This window comes from Equus przewalskii, chromosome 5 (assembly GCF_037783145.1).
Source record: "Equus przewalskii isolate Varuska chromosome 5, EquPr2, whole genome shotgun sequence".
Classification (NCBI taxonomy): Eukaryota; Metazoa; Chordata; class Mammalia; order Perissodactyla; family Equidae; genus Equus; species Equus przewalskii.
Genome location: NC_091835.1, coordinates 67,062,697 through 67,085,700, shown reverse-complemented (window position 1 = coordinate 67,085,700; position 23,004 = coordinate 67,062,697). Strand labels below are relative to the sequence as shown.

The 23,004-nt window shown below is 37.5% G+C and overlaps 1 pseudogene; it reads left to right on the top strand.

Moving 5' to 3' along the window:
- Positions 1-21,513: 21,513 nt before the first annotated feature.
- Positions 21,514-22,253, top strand: LOC103546819 (olfactory receptor 8S1-like; annotated as a pseudogene).
- The last annotated feature ends 751 nt before the right edge of the window (positions 22,254-23,004 follow it).

The window sequence follows — 23,004 nt, the reverse complement described above, 5'->3', positions numbered from 1 at the left end:
TGGACCAGAGAAACAGGACCATGGAGAATAGTCCTAAACAATTCTTCAACAAGATATCTGGTAACTTGAAATTAAGGATTATTTCTTGATTGCCCATCATGCCAGCTGTTGAAAAATATCTGTGTGTATGCATCTTAATACATGCTTAAGAAGAAGGCAGCAAGCTCTATTCTTAGGAAGATTAATGGTCAGCCTTATTCAGAGGAAGAGAAATAGGTCATATAATTTTTTCCAAGGTGTATTACTATATATATGTTTTACTATATATATATGAGTGTGTGTGTGTATATATATGTGTGTGTGTGTATATATATATATATATATGGCACATCTGTATATGCTGTAGAGAACATCTGTTATTTTCGCCTGCCCAGTATGCTTTCACCCTTCCTCCAGTAACTGCGCACCACTCTTGCTTAGGGAAATTGACCCTTCTCCATTTTATCTAGCCTGGTGGGACTCTCCGTGGTGTCTCCAGTCTCCTCTCACCACAAGGAGATCATGTGACCCACAAAAGGCTGGGTATTCTACCACAGCCTCCTAACAAGAGACTGCTCAGGCCTCTCTGCCACTGAGAACCCCAATGAAATCCTGTCCACTGTGCTTCCTCACAGGAGGTTTTCCAACAAGCAAAGTAGCAATAGCAAACTTTTTCTGTGTATGTGATGAAGATTGGCCCTGAACTAACATCCATTGCCAATCTACCTCTTTTTGCTTGAAGAAGTTTGTTGCTGAGCTAACAGCTGTGCCAGCCTTCCTCTATTTTATGTGGGGTGCCACCACAGCATGGCTTGACAAGCAGTGCTATGTCTATGCCTGGGATCTGAACCTGTGAACCCTGAGATACTAATGCAGAGTGAGTGAACTTAACCACTCTGCCACCGGGCCAGACCCAATAGCAAACTTTTAGTAGAGATGCTTACTTTAAGTGTTTTACACATATAATCCTCTTTAATCATCTCAACAACTTTGTGTGAGCTAAGTACTATTACTCTTGTTTTATAAATGAATGACTGAGAACCAGAAATGTTTCCTAAAGGCAAGGGGAGCTTGAATTTCAAACTAGTCAGTCTGGATCCAGAGTCCATTTTCACAAACCCTTTCTTGAGTCTGGTGTCCTTTGCAAGACATCCTTTTCTTTACCAATGTGAACCAAATTCAAATTATGTTGGTTGAAACTAAAGAATCCAAACTGATACTCAAACTGACACTAAAAAGTGAATTATGTCCTCCACTTGACCTCCAGTGAAATGTGTGGAATTTTTAAATTAATATACTAGAAGGTGCAAAAGACAGCAAATCTTCTATTTGTATTCTCCAATGGGAATGTACATACCAAAATATTCAATGGCAAACATATAATTACCCCCGTGATCACTAAAATCATGCAACCACTGAGAATAAAGCTCCAGTGACTAAGAAGCTACTGCTGTCATCTGGTATGGTGGGAATAAAAATATTAAGACTCAAGGATAGTTTCAAGCAAGACAAATTCAAATCTGGAAATTCTGACCTTACTGCTTATGGCTCAAAGATGACCTAAAGCCAAACTCAGAGGTTGAGTCTCTGGCTTGCTGAATTACAGCCCTATTAGAGTTAATCATCATATTGGATTGCACATGTAAAATTAGGCAACTGACCAAGAGTTGAACAGTGATACCTGGGAGGATTTGAGGACTCAGGGTACCAAACCTCCAAACCACTCAAAACCACCCCCACTGAACTTTCCTCACCCAAGCTCTTCCTCCCTTGGTGGAAAAATCACATGATTCTTCTCATGCCCATCCCTTCTTTTCACTCTGCTAGTTTCCAGGGTTCAAAATTAACATGCTTTGGGGTGAAGTGAAAACTCAGAAAAGATAATAGAAGAGTTGCATGTAAAATTACAGTAGTCCATTAATTTCTATTTTAAAAATATGGAGATAAATTTGTGGAAAATGATTTTAAGTATGTTCAACCAAGGAGCATGAATTTGACATTTTAAAATTAATTTTTAAATACTTATACACATAACGACACATATATAATTTTTACTTACCTCTGCTTTCCCCAATTTCTATTCTTCCTCCGACCACATCACCTCCCTCTCCAGGAATCCTTGTTAACTGAATAGATTTTCTTTCATAACTTTCTCCATGCTCAAATAATCACTTATAAGTGCTCATATATATGTATAGAGATATATATATTCATTTTTATATGTCCATGGCTGTTCTGTCTTTTAAAAACTCCCTTTAAATATGCAGTTTTATCTTTTTTCTCTCACTCAGCAATACCCTGGACATATTAGTCTAGGTCAAATGGGTTAGTTCTAATTTATTCTTTTGAATTGTATTCCAATGTTCCATGGTAAGGATGTGCCATAATCTGTACAACTGTCTTTTATATGGGCAATACCTTTACTTCCAGATGTTTGACATGATGAACAATGTTTTATTAAACACACTTGTATATAAATCCTCAAGTTTTGATGCTTTTATTTATATGGGGGTGATTCTTAGGAACAGGATTCTAAAATCAAAGTGGTTATGCATTTTAATTTGATTATATATTGCTAGATTGCTTTCTGGAAAGTTCACATATCCTAAGTAATCAACAAGCGTAGTTTTCCCCTATATACTCTCCAGATAGATCATTTAAAACTTTTTGCGTCTCATGGGTACAAAATGGTATCTCCATTTAGCTTATTCTGCATTTTCCTTACTACCAGTGAATGTTACTATCTTTTCATGTGTTTGTTAATTATTTGGATTTGCTCTCCTTTAGGCTGCTCTTTCATATCTTTTGCCTATTTCTCTTTTGTGTTTGTCTTTTTCTTGTCTATTGGCAACATCTTGTACATTAGCAATATTAACAGTAGTTTGTAATCTATGTTGCAAATATTGAGTAAGATCTATTACTAGTCTATTTATTTTGTTTTTATTTTGTCATATAAAAGTTTAAATATTTACATAGTCAAACATGTCTATCTTTTCCCCAATAGCATGTAGATGCCCTGGTTTGATTAAGAAATTCTCTAACTACTCAATTGTACATATTATCTCTTAATTTTCCTTATTTGTATTATTGTGTATTTAATTAATCATTTGGAATTTACTTATATTTTGGTGTAATAGGGATGTCTAAATGTATTATTTTATGGATTTAAAGTCACTTAGACAACAATATTTATTAAATATTACATATATTCTTTCCCATTGAATAGAAATAATATTCGTCATACATTAAATTCTACGGTCTATATCTGAGGTTTCTTTTCTGATTCAATTATCTATTTGTCTTTTTCTATTATACTTTTACATTGATTATTCTGAAATATAATAAGGCAAGTCTCTTCTATACATCTCCTATTTATATTTTATTAACAGCTTTGTTGAAGTGTAATTCACATGCCATGAAGTTTAGTCATTTTAAGTGTGAAGTCCATGATTTTTAGTGCATTTACAGAGTTGTGCAACCATCACCACAATCCAATTTTAGAACATTTCTATACCCCTAAAAGATCCCTGGTACTCATTTGCTGTCACTCCTTCTTCCCATCTTCAGACCCAGGCACCCCCAGACCTAGATTTGCCCTTTCTAGACATTTTATTTAAATGGAACTATACAATATGTGGTCTTTAGTGTCTGGCTTCTTTCACTTAGCATATGTTTTTGAGGTTCATCCATGTGGTAGCATGCACTTCCTTCCAGTCCTCATATGGTTACTGTTTGCATGGTGTATCTTTTGCCATCTTTTAACTTTCAAGCTATTTGTGTCTTTTAATCTAAAGTGTTTCCCTTGTAGACAGCATGTAGCTACGCTTCACTTTTCTTAATCCAGTCTGGCTGTATCTGACTTTTGATTGCACTTTTTGATCAATATACATTTAAAATAATTATCGACATGGTTAGACTTAAGTCTAACATAACCTGTTAGACATAATTTGTTTTCTATATCTCATGTCTTTTTTGTTCCTCTGTTCCTTCTTTATCACCTTCTTTTGCATTAGGTAGATATTTTCTAGTGTTTCACCTTATTTCTTTTGTTGATTTTTCTAACTTATTTTTTGGGTTATTTTCTTAGTTATTGCTCCAGGGTAATGCTTCTCTCTAGAGGATAATTCTCTATCTATAGAGATAATTTCTAAAGATATCTCTATCTCATAGAGATGACCTATAAAGATATCTCTATCTCTAGGGGATAATTCTTCCCCTAAGGGGACATTTGCCAACGTCTGGAGACATTTTTGTTTGTTACAATTAAAAGAGTGTTACCGGTACCTCTTGGGTAAAGATGAGGGATGTTGCTAAACATCCTACAATGCGCAGCAGGACAGCTGTCCACAATAAAGGAATTATCCAGCCAAAAATGTCAATAGTATGGAGGTTGAGAAACCCTGCTCCAGGGATTATAAAATTCTTCTTAATTTATAACTATCTACTTCAGAATAATACTAAATTCTCATAAAATATAGAAGCTTTGTTCCAGTATAGCTCAATTCTCTCCCTCTATTTTGTGTTGTTATTATCACACAATGTCTACATTTGTATGAATCCAAAAATTCACTATTACAGTTACTGCTTTACCAAATCTTATGTTTTTTAAAGCAGTTAAGAAAAGAAAGGAGAAATTATAATTTTAGAGTCTTTTATATTAACCAACATATTTACCATTTTGATACTCCTCATTTTATCCTGTGGATTTGAGTTAGCATCTGGTGCCATTTCCTTGCTCATTATATGTTCCATTCCCTCATGTTCTCTTTGTACCATTATTGTCATAATTATTTCATCTTTATATGTGACAATATCAACAATACAACTTTATAATTATCTTATGCAATTGCCTTTTAAATTAGTTTTAAAACCAAAAGGGAGATATATTTTATATTGTCTTTTGTAATTATCTACGTAATTACCTTTACTAGTGTCCTTTATTTCTTTATGTGGATTTGAGTTACCATATTCTGTGACTTCCTTCTGGCCCAAAGAACTTCCTTTAGTATTTCTTCTAAGGCAGGTCTGATAGCAATGAATCTCTTAGCCTTTGTTAATCTGGGTGTGTCTTTATTTTACCTGTATTTTTTTCCAATTTTTTAAATTGTGGTAAAATACATACAACATAAAATTTACCATCTCAACTCTTTCTAAGAATACCCTTCAGAGGTATTAAACACATTTATAATGTTGTGCAACCATGACCACCATCCGTCTCCAGAACTCTTTTAATCTTTAAAACTGAAACTCTATACCTATTAAACAATAACTCCCCATTCCTCCCTCCCCCCCAGCCCCTAGCAACCACCAGTCTAGTTTTTGTCTCTATAGTTTGACTACTCTATGTTCCTTATATAAGTGGAATCATATGGTATTTGTCTTTTTGTGACTGGCTTATTTCATTTAGCATAATGTCGTCAAGGTTCATATATGTTGTATCATATTGCAGAATTTCCTTCCTTTTTAAGGCTAAATAATATTCCATTGTATGTATATATCACATTTTGCTCATCCATTCATCTGTGGATGGACACTTGTGTTGCTTCCACATTTTAGCTATTATGAATAATGCTGCTATGAATGTGGGTGTACAAATATCTCTTGGAGACCTGCTTTCAATTCTTTTGGCTCTATACCCAGAAGTGAAACTGTTGGATCATATGATAATTCTATTTTTAATATTTTGAGAAACTGCCATATTGTTTTCCACAGTGACTGCATCATTTTAAATTTCCACCAACAGTTCACAAGTGTTCCAATTACTCCATATTCTTGCAAATACTTGTTGTATTCTGGGTTTTTGTTAGTAGCCATCCTAATGGGTTTAAGCTGGTATAGCATTGTAGTTTGATTTGCGTTTCCCTAATTATTAGTGATGTTGAGCATCTTTTCATGTGCTTATTGGCCATTTGTATATCTTATTTGGAGAAATATCTATTCAAGTCCTTTGCCCATTTTTTAGTTGGGTTGTTTGCTTTATTGTTGAGTTTTAGGAGTTCCATACATTCTGAATATTAATGCCTTATCACATATATGATTTGCAAATATTTTCTCCCATTCTTTGGGTTTTTACTCCATCAATAGTGTCTATTGATGAACAAATTTTTTTAATTTTCATTAAGTCAAATTTGTCTTTTTTATTTTGCTAACTGTATCTTTAGGGTCATATTCAATAAACCTTTGCCAAAGCCAATGTTGTGAAGTTTTGCTCTATGTTTTCTTCTAAGAGTTTTATAGTTTTAATTTTTACACTTATGTGTTTGATCCATTTTGAGTTAATTTTTATATACGGCATTAGGTAAGGATCCAGCTTCATTGTTTTGGATATCATGGGGATATCCAGTTTTCTCAGCACCATTTGTTGAAAAGATTGTCCTTTCTCCATTGAATGGTCTTGGCATCCTTGTCAAAAGTCATTTGACCATATATGTGAGGGTTTATTTCTGAGCTCTCTATTCTGTTCCATTAATCCATATGTCTGTCTTTACGCCAGTACCACAGTGTTTTGATTACTGTAGCTTTATAGTAAGCTTTGAAATCAGAAAGTGTGGGTTCTCCAGATTTTTTCTTTTTCAAGAATGTTTTGGGTATTTTGGGTTCCTCGAGATTCTATTTTAATTTTAGGATGGATTTTTCTACTTCTTCAGAAAACATAATTAGAATTCTGATAGAGACTGTATTGAATCTATAGGTCACTTTGGGTGGTATTGACATCTTAATAATATCAAGTCTTCCAATGCAAGAACATGAGATATGTTTCTCTTTGTTTATGTCATCTTTAATATCTTTCAGCAATACTTTGTAGTTTTCATTGTACAAATCTTTCACTTCCTTAGTTAATTCCTAAGTAGTTTATTCTTTTTGATGCTATTGTAAATGGAATTGTTTTCTTAATTTCCTTTTTCAGATTGTTCATTGTTAGTGTACAGAAACACAACTGATTTTTGTGTGTTGACTTGGTATCCTGCCACTTTTCTGAATTATTTACTAGTTCTAACAGTATTTTTGTGTGGAATCTTTAGAGTTTCTACATATAAGATGATATCATCCACCAACAGAATTAATTTTACTTCTTCCTCTCCAATTTGGATGTCTTTTATTTCTTTTTCTTACTTAATTGCTCTGGCTAGAACCTCCAGTACTGTTCCAGTATGTTGAATAGAAGTGGGAAAAGTGGGCATCCTTCTTGATCTTAGAGGAAAAGTTTTTAGTCTTTCACCACTGAATATGATGTTTGCTATGGGTTTTTCACATATGATTTTTATTATGTTGAGGTAGTTTCCACCTATTCCTAGTTTATTAAGTGTTTTTATCATGAAAGGGTGTTGAATTTTGTCAAATGCCTTTTCTGCATCAATTGAAATGATCATGTGTTTTTTTCCTTCATTCTGTTAATGTGGTGTATTCCATCAATTGATTTTTGTATGATGAACCATCTTTGCATTCTAAGAATGAATATCACTTGGTCATGGTATATAATCTTTTAAACATGTTACTGAATTCCATTTGGTTTACTTTCATTTTTGAAGAATAGTTTTTCTAGATGTAGAATTCTTGGTTGAAAAAACTTTGTCTTTCAGTACTTTTGATATTTCATCCCACTGCCTTCTGTCCATTGTTTTTGTTGCAAAATTCAGCTGTTGATATTATTGTGGTTCTTTCGTATATGGTAAATCATTTTGCTTGCTTTTTAAAAAGATTTATCTTTGCCTTTGGCTTTCAACAGTTTGCCAATGATGTTTCTAGGTGTGGATCTGTAAGTTTTTATCCTAGCTGAAGTTTCTTGAGGTTCCTGATTGTGTAGATTATCATCAAATTTAGGATGTTTGTGGCCATTATTTTATCAAATATTATTTCTTCCCCCTACCCCCGTCCCTCTTCATGGGACTACCATTATATGTGTGTTGGAACACTTGATAGTGACCCACAGGTCTCTGAAGCTCTGTTCTTTTTTCTTTATCTTTTTTTCTTCCTGCTCTTTAGTTTGCATCATCTCTATTGATCTTTCTTAAGGTTATCTGATTCTTACTTCTGCCAACTCAAATCTGATATTGAGTCTTCTAGTGAATGTTTCATTCCAGCTATTATCTTCTCCAACCCCAGAATGATCATTTAGTTCTTTCTCATCATTTCTCTCTAAATTGCTATTCTCTGTTTGATGAGTCATTTTTGTCATACCTTCCTTTAATTCTTTATTCATAGTTTTCTTTAGTTCTTTGACCATTTATAATAGCTCCTTTGAGTTCTTTGCCTGCTAAATTTAACATCTGGACCCACTCAGAGTCAGTGTCTATCAACTATTATTCCTGTATGTGGGCCACACTTTTCTGTTTCTTTGCATGTCTTTTAAATTTTTTGTTGAAAATTGGACTTTTTAGATAAAATAATGTAACTTCAACTGAAAGCAGAGGACTATATTTGGAGCAGAATGTGGAAAATTCCATCTCCACAGGCATTATCAAAAGCAGTAATGATATCAGTAACAAACAATGTAGCAACTAGTTTTAGTCTTAATACTGGTTTGGGAAGGCAATACGTTCTGGATTCTGACTAATTTTCTGTTCTGTATTTAAGTACCTTGCATTGATTTAATCTACAGAATCTGTCTCCCCCGTGGTGTGTGGCTGCTGATGTCTCTCTTCACTTGTTTTGTTCTTAATTTTACATTTTTGCCTATCTTCCTAAGGATTGTTCCAGTATCTATAATTTAGTGATTAACCAACAACTTGGGCAGAGGTTGTGATCAAATACTTCACACCCATAAGCCTTCCACTCTCTGCCAGTGGATGGATCTGTGTGTGCTTTGGGGAGTGCATCCAAAATTCAACCAATTCTCAAATAACCCCTGGTCTTAATGAGCCATCAATCTTTATCATGTCTCAGGTGAACAAGAGGTAGTCCATCCTTATTATGATTGCAACCCAGCCTCAAATGAGAGCAGAGTAGGATGACTTTATTTGAAGTAGAGCATTTAAAATTTCATGCCTAGAGGAACTGTCAAAAACAATAATGATATCCATATCAAATAATCATAGAATGTCAACATTGCATCTATCCTGATGCATTGATACTGGTTGGGGCAAGCAATAAACTGTAGATTATATAGAAATTTAATAGGGAGATGGGGAAGGAGATAGCCAAAGAGGGCCTTGGTAACCTTCCATACACCCTTGGTAATATGGCTCCAACATGATATTATTTGTAGGTAGACTCTGATAAGTTAAAGATACAGCTAGACCATAATGCTGACAAATTCAAAGTTTTCCCGCTAAGATCAGGTACAAGGCCAGGATGCTCTCTCTCAGCACTCCTTTTCAACATCATACTGGAAGTTCTAGTTAATGCAAATAGACAAGAAAAAGAAATTAAAAATATACAGATTGGGAAGGAAGAAATAAAACAGTCTTTGTTCACAGATGACATAATCATCTATGTGGAAAATCCAAAAGACTTGAGCAAAAAAACTCTTGGAACTAGTAGGCATTTATAGCAAAGTTGCAAGACAAAATTTAATATACAAAAGTCAAGTGCTTTCCTATATAGCAGCAATGAACAACTGGAGTTTCAAGTTAAAAGCATAATACCATTTACATTAGCACCAAGAAAATGAGATACTTGGGTATAAATCTAACAAAAAACGTACAAGACCTATACAAGGAAAATTACAAAACTCTAATGGACAAAATCAAAGAAGAACTAAGTAAATAGATATTTCATGTTCATGGATAGGAAGACTCAATATTGTCAAGATGTCAGTTCTTCCCAACTTCATCGGTAGATTCAATGCAATCCCAATCAAAATCCTACCAAGTTATTTTGTAGATATCACCAAATTGGTTCTAAAGTTGACCTGGAAAGGCAAAAGACCCAGAATAACCAACACAATACTGAAGGAGAAGAACAAAGTTGGAGAACTGACATTACCTGACTTTAAGACTTATAAAGCTACAGTAATCAAGACAGTGTGGTATCGGTGAAAGAACAGACAAATAGATCAGTGGAATGGAATATAGAGCCCATAAATATACCCACGTAAATATAGTAACTGATCTTTGACAAAGGAGCAAGGCAATAGAATGGAGCAAAGATTGTCTTTTCAACAAATGATGCTGGGACAACTGGACATCCACACACACAAAAATGAATCTAGATACAGACCTTAGACCCTTCACAAAAGTTAACTCAAAATAGATCACAGACCTAAATGTAAAATGCAAACTTTAAAAGTCCTGGACATTAACATAGGAGAAAATCTAGATGACCTTGGGTATGGCAATGGCTTTTTAGATACAAGACCAAAGACAGGATTCATGAAAGAAATAATTGATAAGTCAGACTTCATTGAAAATAAAAACTTCTTCTCTCTGAACGATGTCAAGAGAATAAGAAGACAAGTCACAGATTGGGAGAAAATATTTGCAAAAGGCACATCAGATAAAGGACTGTTATCAAACATATACAAAGAACTCTTATAACTCAAAAATAATAAAACAATCTGGTTAGAAAATGGGCCAAATACTTTCACAGACACCTTATCAAAGAAGATACACAGATGGCAAATAAGCATATTAAAGGGTTCTCTGCATCATATGTCATCATGGAAATGCAAATTAAAACAATGAGATACCACTGCACACCCTTTAGAGTGGCAAAAATCCAGAACACTGACAACACCAAATGCTGGTAAAGAAGTAGAGCAACAGAAACTCTCATTCATTGCTGGTGGGAATGCAAAATGGTATAGCCACTTTAGAAGACAGTTTAATGTTTCTTACAAAACTAAAAATACTCTTACCATACAATCTAGCAATCACGTTCTTTGGTATTTACCCAAAGGAGTTAAAAACTGATGTCCAAACAAAAACCTGCACATGGATGTTATAACAGCTTATTAATAATTCCTCAAACTCAGAAGTAACCAAGAAGTTCTTTAGTAGAGAAATAAATAAATAAACTATAGTACATGCAAACAATGGAATATTATCCAGTGCTTAAAAGAAATAAGCTATCGGGTCATAAAAAGACATGAAGGAAACTTAAATGCATATTACTAAGTGAATGAAGCCAATCTGAAAAGGCTACATACTTTAATTCCAACTACATGACGTTCTGGAAAAGGCAAAACTGTGGAGACATTATGAAGATCAGTGATTGCCAGGGGTTGGGGTAGGGGAGGAATGACTAGGTGGAGTACAGAGGATTTTTAGGGCAGTGAAACTAGTCTGTGTGATACTATAGTGACAGATACATGTCATTATGTATCCACATGTATCCATCATTATACATTTATCCAAATTCATAGAATGTACAATGCCAAGAGTAAACACTAAGGTAAACTGTGGACTTTGGTTGATTATGATGTGTCAATGTAGGTTCATCAATTGTAACAAATGTATGACTGTGGTGGGGGAGGTTGAAAACGAGGGAGGCTATGCATGTGTCGGGATTGGGGTACATGGGAAATCTCTATACTTTCCTCTCAATTTTGCTCTGAACCCAAAACTACTCTAAAAAAATAAGATCACAAAAAATATTGAAATAACTGAAAGAAAATCTTAATAGATCAAAGAATAGTCCATGTTCAAGCATTGGAAGTCTCAATATTGTGAAGATATCAATAGTCCCCAAATTAATCCATTGAATCTTCACCCAGTGAACGTTTTATTATTAAAGAAAAGAAGAAGTCTGGACACTTTACTATAAAATAATTATGCCATCTTCTCAATTTTAGTATGAAATAATTAAAACTTTAAGGTAATTAAAACACAAAAGCAACAAACTTTGCTTAGGACACTATGTCTTTTGAAATATTTTCTGCTAAAATCAAAAGGAAAAACTGAATTGGTTTTTAAAAATTTGCTCATTTCTTATTATCAAAACAAGAGAGAAATGTTATTTTATTTTTATTTATTTATTTATTTTGAGGAAGATTAGCCCTGAGGTAACTACTGCCAATCCTCCTCTTTTTTTCTGAGGAAGCCTGGCCCTGAGCTCACATCCGTGCCCATCTTCCCCTACTTTATATGTGGGACGCCTACCACAGCATGGTGCCATGTCCGCACCCGGGATCCAAACCAGCAAACACCGGGCCGCTGTGCCCATCTTCCCCTACTTTATATGTGGGCCGCCTACCACAGCGTGGCGCCATGTCTGCACCCGGGATCCAAACCAGCGAACCCCGGGCCGCTGAAGCAGAACGTGCAAACTTAACTGCTGCACCACCGGGCCGGCCCCGAGAAAGGTAATTTTAAAAACAAGGAAGATGAGATAATTAATCAGGAGTAAGAGAGATAAAGCAGATGTTGTCAGTGCCCCACTCATAACCCCTCAGGTTGACCTTACCATTGAGCTGCAGCCTGTCCTGACACAGCCTACATTTGGACTAACATGTGGTGTCAAAAACAAAAGCTGGAACCAAAATGGAAACTAAAATACTTGGAATATGCTGAAAGGGAAAGAAAGTACCTTACCTCAATAACCATCCCAGGGATTGCGGCTACCTCTCTTACAAATGTTTATGCTTTTGAAGACAGCAGTATCTTAAATACCACTTTCTGAGAGATAGATCCACATGCATATAGGGCTTTGCCCCAACAAATGTGACAAAACATCAGGCCAAACGACTTCTTGATAGATTATTTCTCCCATTTATGTTTCAGTTAAGTTATGTCCTTCAAGCAAATTAAAAAAAAATAAATATATGCATAAACTATGACCTAGTGTTCTGTCTTTCTGTCTCTCTTCTCCTCTCTCCGTCTATGTATATATTCAATTTGACCACTGTCAATTTGCTTTATTCAATGACTGTAACTGTCCGCTCTTTCACTATTAAGAATTTCTTGTGTATCTATCCAAAGATATGCTGAGAATTTAGAAACACTTATAGCACTTATGTATATTCATATTTATGCACCTATTCTAATTTCACTAATACACACACACTTCTCTACCCTGTGTCTCACTCTGTCTCTCCTTCCTCCTCTCCCTCTCCCTGTTTCTCACCTTTTCCCCTCTCTCATTCTCTCTCTCTCTCTCCACACACATGCTCACAGATTTACACACAGTTTGTAAAGGAGTACATATAAGAATTTCCTTTTGGCATTGCTTGTGGAGAAATGGAGTTGGAAACTTGGAATCGTATCACTGGTGTCAATCAAAGAAACAGAAAGGTAACAAACATTAGTGAATTCACGCTATGGGGCATTGTGCAGTGGTTAGAAACAATAGACTAGATGCATCATTACTATTAAAGCCACAGTGCTGAGTCGAAAATGCACAAAATAGAGTAATCCATTTACATAATACCGTTTGCATAAATTATACAAACCAACAATACAAAAGGACACAGTCAAATGAAAGGAGATGAGCCTGTGCAATGAGCATAAAAGTGAATAAAGAGTACATTGCAAAGACCAATAATGAAAGAATGTCATGAATTGAAGACTTATGATTATACAAAGTTTCAACCAAAAGAAAAACAACAGCAACAAAAATCTGAGTTGAAAGCTTGGCCTCAGGCTGTGCCTCCAAGGAATACAAGACACCATCCCAGCTGTCTCCTGAATCCAACTGAGCTGCCCACCCATTGGCTACTTAAACCTAGTCGCCGCTCTGGTCAACCAAGCCTGAGAACCCTTTGCTTTCATAACACTCTCAGGTACTTAGAATAGTTTGGAAGCTATATGGGAAAAAAGTGAATGTGTGATTGGGAATGAGACAATATGAGATTAGGTATTCAAATAATTACCTGGTAAGAATTGTAACTTCTCGATTTATATTGGCTCTCTTCAGACGGCATGAGTAAGGCCAAGTTCAGAAATGCTTCTGAATATTTTCACTGAGGGGATTCCTTGAACCTCAATTAATATGGTTCTCTTCTTTCACAAATATTCCCATAAAGAAAAAGCTCTGTCTGTCCCCAGATTTGGATAGCTGTGTAAAAGTTTCCTGAGGTCAGACCTGTTTGCCCATAAAAGCAGAAAAGCTGGGCACTCTCCATCTGCAGGAGACAGAAGCAAGGTACCATCCTGAATCTTCCTGGCTGTCTACCAGAGTTACTAACTTTCCTTAATTCCCTCCCTCTCTGCATGTTTCACTTGCTAGATAGGGCACTTTCTTTCCCTTTGAGTCCTCTAATCATATAACTTGCAGTGACACTTGGCCGACAGAGCAGATTGTTATCCCTACACTTGGTCCTTACCTGCTTCTTATGTCTCCATTCTCTTATTTCTCTTTATCTTTGTAGAGATACGGAGCAATTAAATTTCAAGTGGTGAACAAGTTAGAAATATAAGACTGAAGGTTTGTTTAATTAGTGCTGAGCATTATTCATAAGTTATCTAATTAAATCCTCAGAATTTTTCAAAGAATATTATCCCCATTGTAAATTTGGGGAAATAAAAAGAGTGACTAAGGGCCAGCCTGGTGGCACAGCAGTTAAGTTTGCATGTTCCACTTCAATGGCTGGCGGTTCACCAATTTGGATCCCGGGTGCAGACCTATGCACCACTTATCAAGCCATGCTGTGGCAGGCATCCCACATATAAATTAGATGAAGATGGGTATGGATGTTAGCTCAGGGCCAATCTTCCTCAACAAAAAGGGGAGGATTGTCAGTGGATATTAGCTCAGGGCTAATCTTCCTCAAAAAGAAAAAAAATGATTAAAACCTTTCCAGAATTCACACATTGATGCATAGTAGAAATAGGATTTTCGTGTCTTTTCCCAAGCCCATTTTCATTCCCTATGACTTGATCCTCTTGTCTCATCCCTGGAATAGAACACAGGCATTTCCTGAGAAACTGAGGGAAGTCAGAAAATTACACCTGGGAGCTACACAGGCTGTGCTGAGACAAAGTGATGATATGCAGAACAAATTTTAACCACCTTGTGGCTCTAGATCTCCTGACGCAACACCCCATTCCTATGGGCTCTAGAGAATTATTTCTTCTGCCATTATAACTACTCCCCACCTCTGCCCACTAGTGAAGCATGTGGTATACAGAACAGGGTCAGGGATAAGAGACAGGCATTTTCAGGGCAAAGTTTAGACATCTGTCTAGAACACCCTTTTACCTCTAGCTTCCTTATGCTTATGTCTTTTTTTTTTTTATTGAGTTAATGATAGGTTACAATCTTGTGAAATTTCAGTTGTACATTAATGTTTGTCATTTGTGTTGTAGGTACACCACTTCACCCTTTGTGCCCACCCCCCACCCCACCTTTCCCCTGGTATCCACTAAACTGTTCTTAGTCCACATTTTTAAATTCCTCATATGAGTGGAGTCATACACAGATTATCCTTCTCTAGCTGGCTTATTTCACTTAACATAATTCCCTCAAGGTCCATCCATGTTATTGCAAATGGAATGATTTTGTTCTGTTTTTCCTTATGCTTATTTCTAATGCAGGTGACTTGCCATGATTCCAGGGATATCATACAAGAAGGCTCATTAGTTGTTCAGGAGTATGTTGTTTAATCTCCACATACTTATGAATTTTCCATTTTTCCTCCATTTATTGACTTCCGTTTCATTCCTTGTGGTCAGAAAAGATATTTGATATGATTTCAATCATCTCCTTCAATATTTGCATTTCAAAGAGATAGTCCTCAGGTTCTTGAGAAGGACAAGAAAGAGGCTGGGAGAAGATTTATATCCATTTTAAAGAAGCAGAGAAAGAATTTACAATTTCAAGTTTTCTAAAGTAAATGCTCTAAAAAAAGAGAGATCAGAGACCCATACTCAGGAAGAAACCTGTCTAATGTTTAGTCAAGCTGAGAGGAATGTTAAGACTATCTTGGTCAATAGACACATACATATGTACAAGGAAATTTCTAAGATAATGGGGTCAAAAATTTGCTTCTGGCTGAACTCCAAGGAATTCAAGGCATCAACTCAGCTGTCTCCTGGGATTGCAGGCTCAGCTGCTTACCCATTGGCTATTTAAATCTAGGTGCTCTTCTGAATGGTTAGATCTGAGAATTTGCATAATACTCTGCTGAAAATATTTAGAGCAATAAGAGAAAATAGCAAAAAGCAACTGTGTAATTGGGTTTGAAATGGTCTGAGTAATTGCTTAAATATTTATATGTTGAGAATCAGAACTTTTCAAAATTATATTTCTCTTTACTTTTCTTTGGATTCAGAGCAGCTCAGGTTTATGAGAATCTGGAAAAGAGTTTTGAAATTTTAGCCTGCAAGGCTCCTGGCACTGAACTAATATATTTCTTTTTTCTAATACTGGCACATAGATAAACAAAAGCTTCTTCTCAAAGAAAAACTGTTGTTCTTTTCTTCCTGCATGAAAGTTTATCGAGACATCCCATTAACAGGTGAGGGCACCTAGAGGATCTCTCCATCAGGGAAGAGGAGAGCTAAGTCTGCTTGATATCTCCTGAGTCATTTATCATTACTCTTCTTTTCCTCTTTGTGCCTCCCTTGCTCTGTACTTTGTCTTTGAGCTCTCTTGCAACTCTGGTCTCACAGTGAGATCATCCTCCCCCGACCCATCTCCATCTCTCTCCCTGATCTGGGGTTTATTTCTTTATTTACCAGCATATTCTAATCTGCCCTCAGCATTGACTCTTCTCCTCTTCCTTGGAAACATTGAGGGATTAAAAGTAATGCAATGAATAACATAGAAGTTTAATCCTATCCAACATATGCTGAGCACTGTACATAAGTTTTATAAGTAACTTCTTAAAACCATGCAAGAGAGGTATTGTTATAAGCCATTTTATGAATCAGAAAATTGAGATAAGGAAGGCTTAAAAACTTTCCAAAGATCATACAGCTAGTAAGAAACAGAAGTAGAATTTGAGGACTTGACTCCAGGTGTGCCTCTGAGACTGTCTTTTTTTTTTTTTTTTTTAAGGATTGGCACCTGGGCTAACCACTGTTGCCAATCTCTTTTTTGTTTTTTTCTGCTTTATATCCCCAAATCCCCCCTGCACACAGTTGTATGTCTTAGTTGCAGGTTCTTCTAGTTGTGGGATGTGGGACGCCACCTCAACATGGCCTGATGAGCGGTGGCATGTCCGCGCCCAGGATCCGAACCCTGGACTGCCGCAGCGGAGTGCATGAACCTAACCACTCAGCCACGGAGCCGGCCCTGAGATTGTCTTAATCTTCATGTCTCCTGCTACCTTCTCTTGGCTCTGAAGCAAACAGTCTGCATTTCTTTACAGACAGGAAGCTGATATTAGCATTGTGGCACTACCCAGTCTGTAAAGGATAAAAAAGAAGACATCAAGAAGATATTTTAGGTTCCCTGTGGCTTAATAGATCATCTCAACCAACATCCCATTCCTGTGGACTCCAGAGGATAATTTTTCTGCTCTTATAATAATCTCCCAATTCTGTCCACCTATCAGGACTATGGGTTACAGAAAATGGAAAACACGCAAGATTCAGGCATTTTCTGGGAAAAATTCTACACTAGTTAAACTTTGTCTCTAATACCTTCGTACATTTGCCTTTGGTTCTCTTCTTCCAAGAGCAGTACATTACCATAAACTGAGGGATTTCATGCTACTATATAGAGCCCCGAGTTTCTTATTCCAAGCAACCTATCTTTATGTATCTTCCAAGAACAGTGACATTCTGTTCTTTTCTAGTTTATCCAGCTTCTTCAAGTCTCTTTGCTAAGTACTTCTTGTATGTCACATTTTGCAAGGAACTGTTTTAAAGTAGCACTTCTTTTCACAGATTCCAATAAACCCAGTCTATGGCCTGTTGATAATGAACCGACAGTTATTATATTCCTTGCTTCCTAGAGCTCCTTGCATTTTAGCTTCGCATGCACAGTCTGAAGAAATAAATCCTGAATGAAGAAGTTTTAGGCAGGAAAAATAAATCAGCTACAGGGAAAAGGAAGTAAATATTTTGCTTTAGGGAGATCATTCATTATCCTTTTAATAGCCCTTACACAAAAACCTGTTCTTCTTTTTATAGATGTCAAGCTTCTGACTGCTGACATTAACACTTAGCACAGCCTGTGAGAAAATAATTTAGCAACATATATATATTTTGAATTTGGAGCTTCAGTTCCAAAGTTGGAAATCTTTTCACAGTTCCAAGAATCTCTACACCCAATGGTGTAAGTGAGGCCATGTTTGAACATTGGGAGGAGGGAGAAGGTCTTATTTGTGCTGTCCCTAAAATCACCTAGGCGGCCTGTCTCTCTACTTACTGCCAGGATGAAGGATTTCTTGATTTGATTCTCTCTGCCACTACTTTTTTTTTTTTTTTTGAGGAAGATTAGCCCTGAGCTAACTGCTTCCAGCCCTCCTCTTTTTGCTGAGGAAAACTGGCCCTGAGCTAACATCCGTGCCCATCTTCCTCTACTTTATATATGGGACACCTACCACAACATGGCATGCCAAGTGGTGCCATGTCTGCACCAGGGATCCGAACTGGCAAACCCTGGACCACCGAGAAGTGGAACGTGCGAACTTACCCACTGTGCCACCGGGCCGGCCCCCAACCGCCACTACTTTTTTAGGGGTTATCTCAGATGGGAGATTGGAAACTTATGGAAATGCTTGCTAGTACCCAGATTTTTAAAAAATAACAACACAATTCATCCTCTCTTTAATAGTGTAGAGTCGAGGGAAAATTTTACCTTCCCCAGGACTTACTGACTCTCTCCTGAAAACTATGTGTTCTATATTCCTTTATGTGATGGTCACTCAGGTGCAGCCATAAGAAGAGACACAGGAGAGGCTCAGGAAAACAAAACATATTGTACTCACAGGTCCTAGAAAAACTAGGCATGGCACACTATACAGTATCACATGGGGAAGCACCAGCTATGGTCAAGAGGCAGAAGGGGAGAGAGAGAGAGCATGGCCCAGAGCCTTTACTGGGATTTTCCCTGGAAAGGCAAGGCAGGGCAAGGTAAACAGTTTGGAACTGACTTGAACAATTTCAGCAGGCTCTAAGCTATAGAAATGATCCTTGGTTGCCTGATCCCTGGCTCTGGGATGATTAAGGCAGAGGAATATTGCCTCCTGGAGTATACAGGCCAGGTAGAGGAGGCATGGCTCTGGATTGGTTAGTTTGCTTATCAAAGGCATGCTCCCTGCTGAGCCCTATGCTATCTTTAAGAATTAGTCCAGGTGAGGGTAGTCTCTTCCCAGCCAGAAAGATTTTTAAGATGTCAAAATATCACATTATACAGAAAATAAAAATAGGAATTATACACTGAAGCAACTCCTCCCTAGCAGTTCTCAATGCAGATTTCACAAGCTGATTAAACATCTTTGTCACTGGATCTGAATGAATTCTGCCGCCTTGTCTACTGATTGGTTCATTGGATTATGTTCACAGTAATTTGGACCTGGTATCTAACCAGAGTTTGATTGCTGGGTGAAGAAACAATGGGAAAAAGTCTCAGTTTCTTTTAAGTAATTCATCATGTCAGCCTAGAGTCATAGACTCAAGAGCCAGGGAAGACCAGGATGAACCAGCTGATTGAGCCAACAACTTTGAACAATGACCTTGAGTCTGAGTTTATGTCTCAATGTGAAGTCACGGCAAGCGAACTTGAGCAAGTTCTAGCATGGGAACCAGTATTCTAGGTTAGCAAAAGTTAGCTAAATCTGGTCTGAGGACACAGAAAGTAGCAAAGTCAGAATATAACACTATTGAATAAAACTTAATTATGGATCTAGAGAGGAAAGATGTAATCATGACCCACTGAGGACACATGCCTTCCCACAGCAGAACATCTAGGATATCTCTGGGTTAACTTCCTTGTGCTCTGCTCTTTAAATTGTAAAACTTTAATGTATTTTTAAAATTTTAACATCATGTGACTTCTTTTCTAAGAGAAGAGAAAAAATTAACAATAGAAAAAATCTTCATCATCTTAATTAAAATAATACCTAGGGGCCTGCCCAGTGGTGTAGCAGTGAAGTTCTTGTGCTCTGCTCCAACGGCCCAGGATTCTCCATTTTGGATGCCAGGTGTGGACCTACGCACTGCTTATCAAACCATGCTGTGGCAGGCGTCCTACATATAAAGTAGAGGAAGATGGGCATGGATGTTAGCTCAGGGCCAGTCTTCCTCAGCAAAAAAGAGGAGGATTGGCAGTGAATGTTAGGTCAGGGCTAATCTTCCTCAGGGGAAAAAATAAAATAAAATAAAATGATACCAAGTCTCCAGTTTCCTTGTGTCCCTCCCTCTAAGGATATTTTCTCTCACACACTCAGTAACCACCTTCAATTTTGGACACTTTTCTCCTGCAAAAGTCACTTCTCGTTCTGATTCATTTAAGCTAGTGTCTTGAACCAACGATTCTTCACATTCGTTGAGAACGCTGACCATTTGTGTCTATCCTGTTTTCATTCTCATGCCACTCATATCCTTACTTCTCTTCTGATACAGACAAGTTTCACTCATTTAATCACCTGGGAAATTTCTTACCTCCATAAGCCATCTCGTCTATTACTTCACAGGTCTGACATAAATGCAACTACTTACTTACTCTCCACATATACCAAACAGGAGGAAAAAATCACACAACAATGATCGTTGGAGTCAAATTTATAACCAAAAATCTTGACTAGACTTTGCCACTGCAACTAATCCAATGTGGTTATTTCTAACACCAGTCTCCTCACTGTGTACCCTCTCTATTAACTTTACCTTGCACTTTATTTTCAACACAGAGGCAATAAGTAGGGAACTCCCTTTCCTTCCAGACATTAAAACTCCCACCTTCCCTGCATCTCTCCCCACATTCTTTGCTTTCCTCTCTCTTACAATGGATAAATAATTCTTATTCGCAAGGTAAACTCCTCCGTTCATACTCTGGATGCCATTCCTTTGTAGTAAATTTAGCCCTTCAACTATCTCCTTAACTCCTACATTAGCAATTTCTGCCTGCATCAGCAAATGCTGTGATCGATTTTCCGTCTAAATATTTTATTAAATACCTAAAGGCATCAAATTGATCTATGGTTGAGGGTGTAGAATATAAGAAAATCAAAGATGTTGTTGAGGGGCCGGCCCAGTGGCGCAGCGCTTAAGTGCACACGTTCTGCTTCGGCGGCCCAGGGTTCGCCAGTTTGGATCCTGGGTGCAGACATGGCCCGCTTTGCATGCCATGCAGTGGTAGGGTTCCCACATATAAAGTAGAGGAAGATGGGCATGGATGTTAGCTCAGGGCCAGTCCTCCTCAGCAAAAAGAGGAGGATTGGCAGCAGTTAGCCCAGGACTAATCTTCCTCAAAAACAAAAAAAAGATGCTATTGAATCTAGAGAGTTAGCAAAGGTGGTTTAGAACTTGAATCTAGACTCCAGAGTCAAGAAATAATGTGTACAGAGAAAGGATTTGAGGTCCAGAGGAAACAGAGAGGCATAAAACAAGCTTTAAAAACACTTGTTTTATTCCAAGGGAAAGTTTTTTCTGTTTGACTGTGAGAAACCACAGCACCATCACCGAGTTCATCCTCCTTCGGCTCTCTGCTGACCCCCATATCCAGGCTCTGCTCATTGTGCTGTTCCTCAGGGTTTGCTTCCTGACCCTGATGGGGCATCTGGTGAGGCCGCTGATGATCAGTGCTGATTCGCACCTCCACACACCTATGTACTTCTTCCTGAGACAACTCTCATTTCTGGGTATCTGCCACTCCTTGGGCTCACTGCCCAAGTTGCTGGAAGACCTCTTATTTGAGAAGAAAATGATCTCAATAACAGGTTGCGTAACCCCGGTCTTCTTTGTGTTTGCCACTGGGGGCATTGAATCCTTCCTAGCAATGGCCTATGACTGCTATGTTACCATCTGCCGTTCTCTGCTGTACAGCCAGGTGATGAGCAACCAACTGTGTGTGAGACTGCTGTTGGCCTCAGGGAGCCTGGGCTTTCTGGATGCTCTCATCAATGTCTTTGGAGTTGTCAATTTAGAGTTATGTGAGGCCTAAATTATCTCCCACTTCAGTTGTGAGCTGCCTTATCTCTACTCTCTGGCCTGCTCTGATGTCTCCACCAATTTCACTGTCCTGGTCTGGTCTTATTCATACATGGTCTTGTGACTGTCCTCCTCATCTTCTTCTCCTATACTTGCATTATGTCCACTACCCTGAGCATCAGCTCCACCACAGGCAGAAGCAAGGCCTTCTCCATCTGCTCCTTTCATCTCACCATAGTGCTCTTGTATTGGCTCAAGAGGTTTATGCTATCTCACACCAACCTCAGGTTCTCCCTTGGAGTTTATCTTCTCTTTACAGTTCAGTGTGATCACTCCTATGCTGAATCCCCTCATCAATAGCCTGCAGAACAAGTTGATGAAGAAAACTCTAAAAGGAGTGTTTGGAAAACATTTTCAGTGTATAATGAATGGCCCATAGACACAGATAAGGTGAGGCAAAAATTACAGTAAGGTGTTTGGTGGTTAGACATCAAGGAAATTTCCTAATTACCCTTGAAGCCAGATGCTTTATGAGGTGTGTTGTCTTTTTTCTTTCTTTGGGATAGGTTAAGGAACTGTTTTCTGGTGATAATTCAGTCTTAGTTATTCTCAGGAAAAAACAGGATGATAAAATAATCCCCATTGTGAGAATGTTTTATAAATATGTTTATTTACTATTCGCAGGGCACTGAATTTTGATGTTTTGCCTAAATGGCATGCCTTCTAGTTTCCTCATTTACAGCAATTCATACTTCCTTTGAAAAAGTGTCACTCATCTAGTCCACATTGACAACTGGGACTGTCAGACAAGGTGTCCTGGGATGTTCAGGAAATCAAGATGGGGCAGTTATTTACCCCATCCTCCTGAGAGAGTAGCTACCGAAGATAAATACATGAGACCCAAGCTAAGCCTTCAGAATATCTCTCCTCATAATGCACCTCTTTGACACTTATAGAGCAGAAGGAAGTTGATTCTGTGTAAATATGATGGTAGTGTCTCAAAGAGACTCCCTGGTGCTAAAGCCGTCTTGCCAGAGTATTCTTCTTCTTTGAGCAGGAACTCATGCTGAATATCATCCCCTATAGCCTAAGTAACTTGGAGGAAATGCAT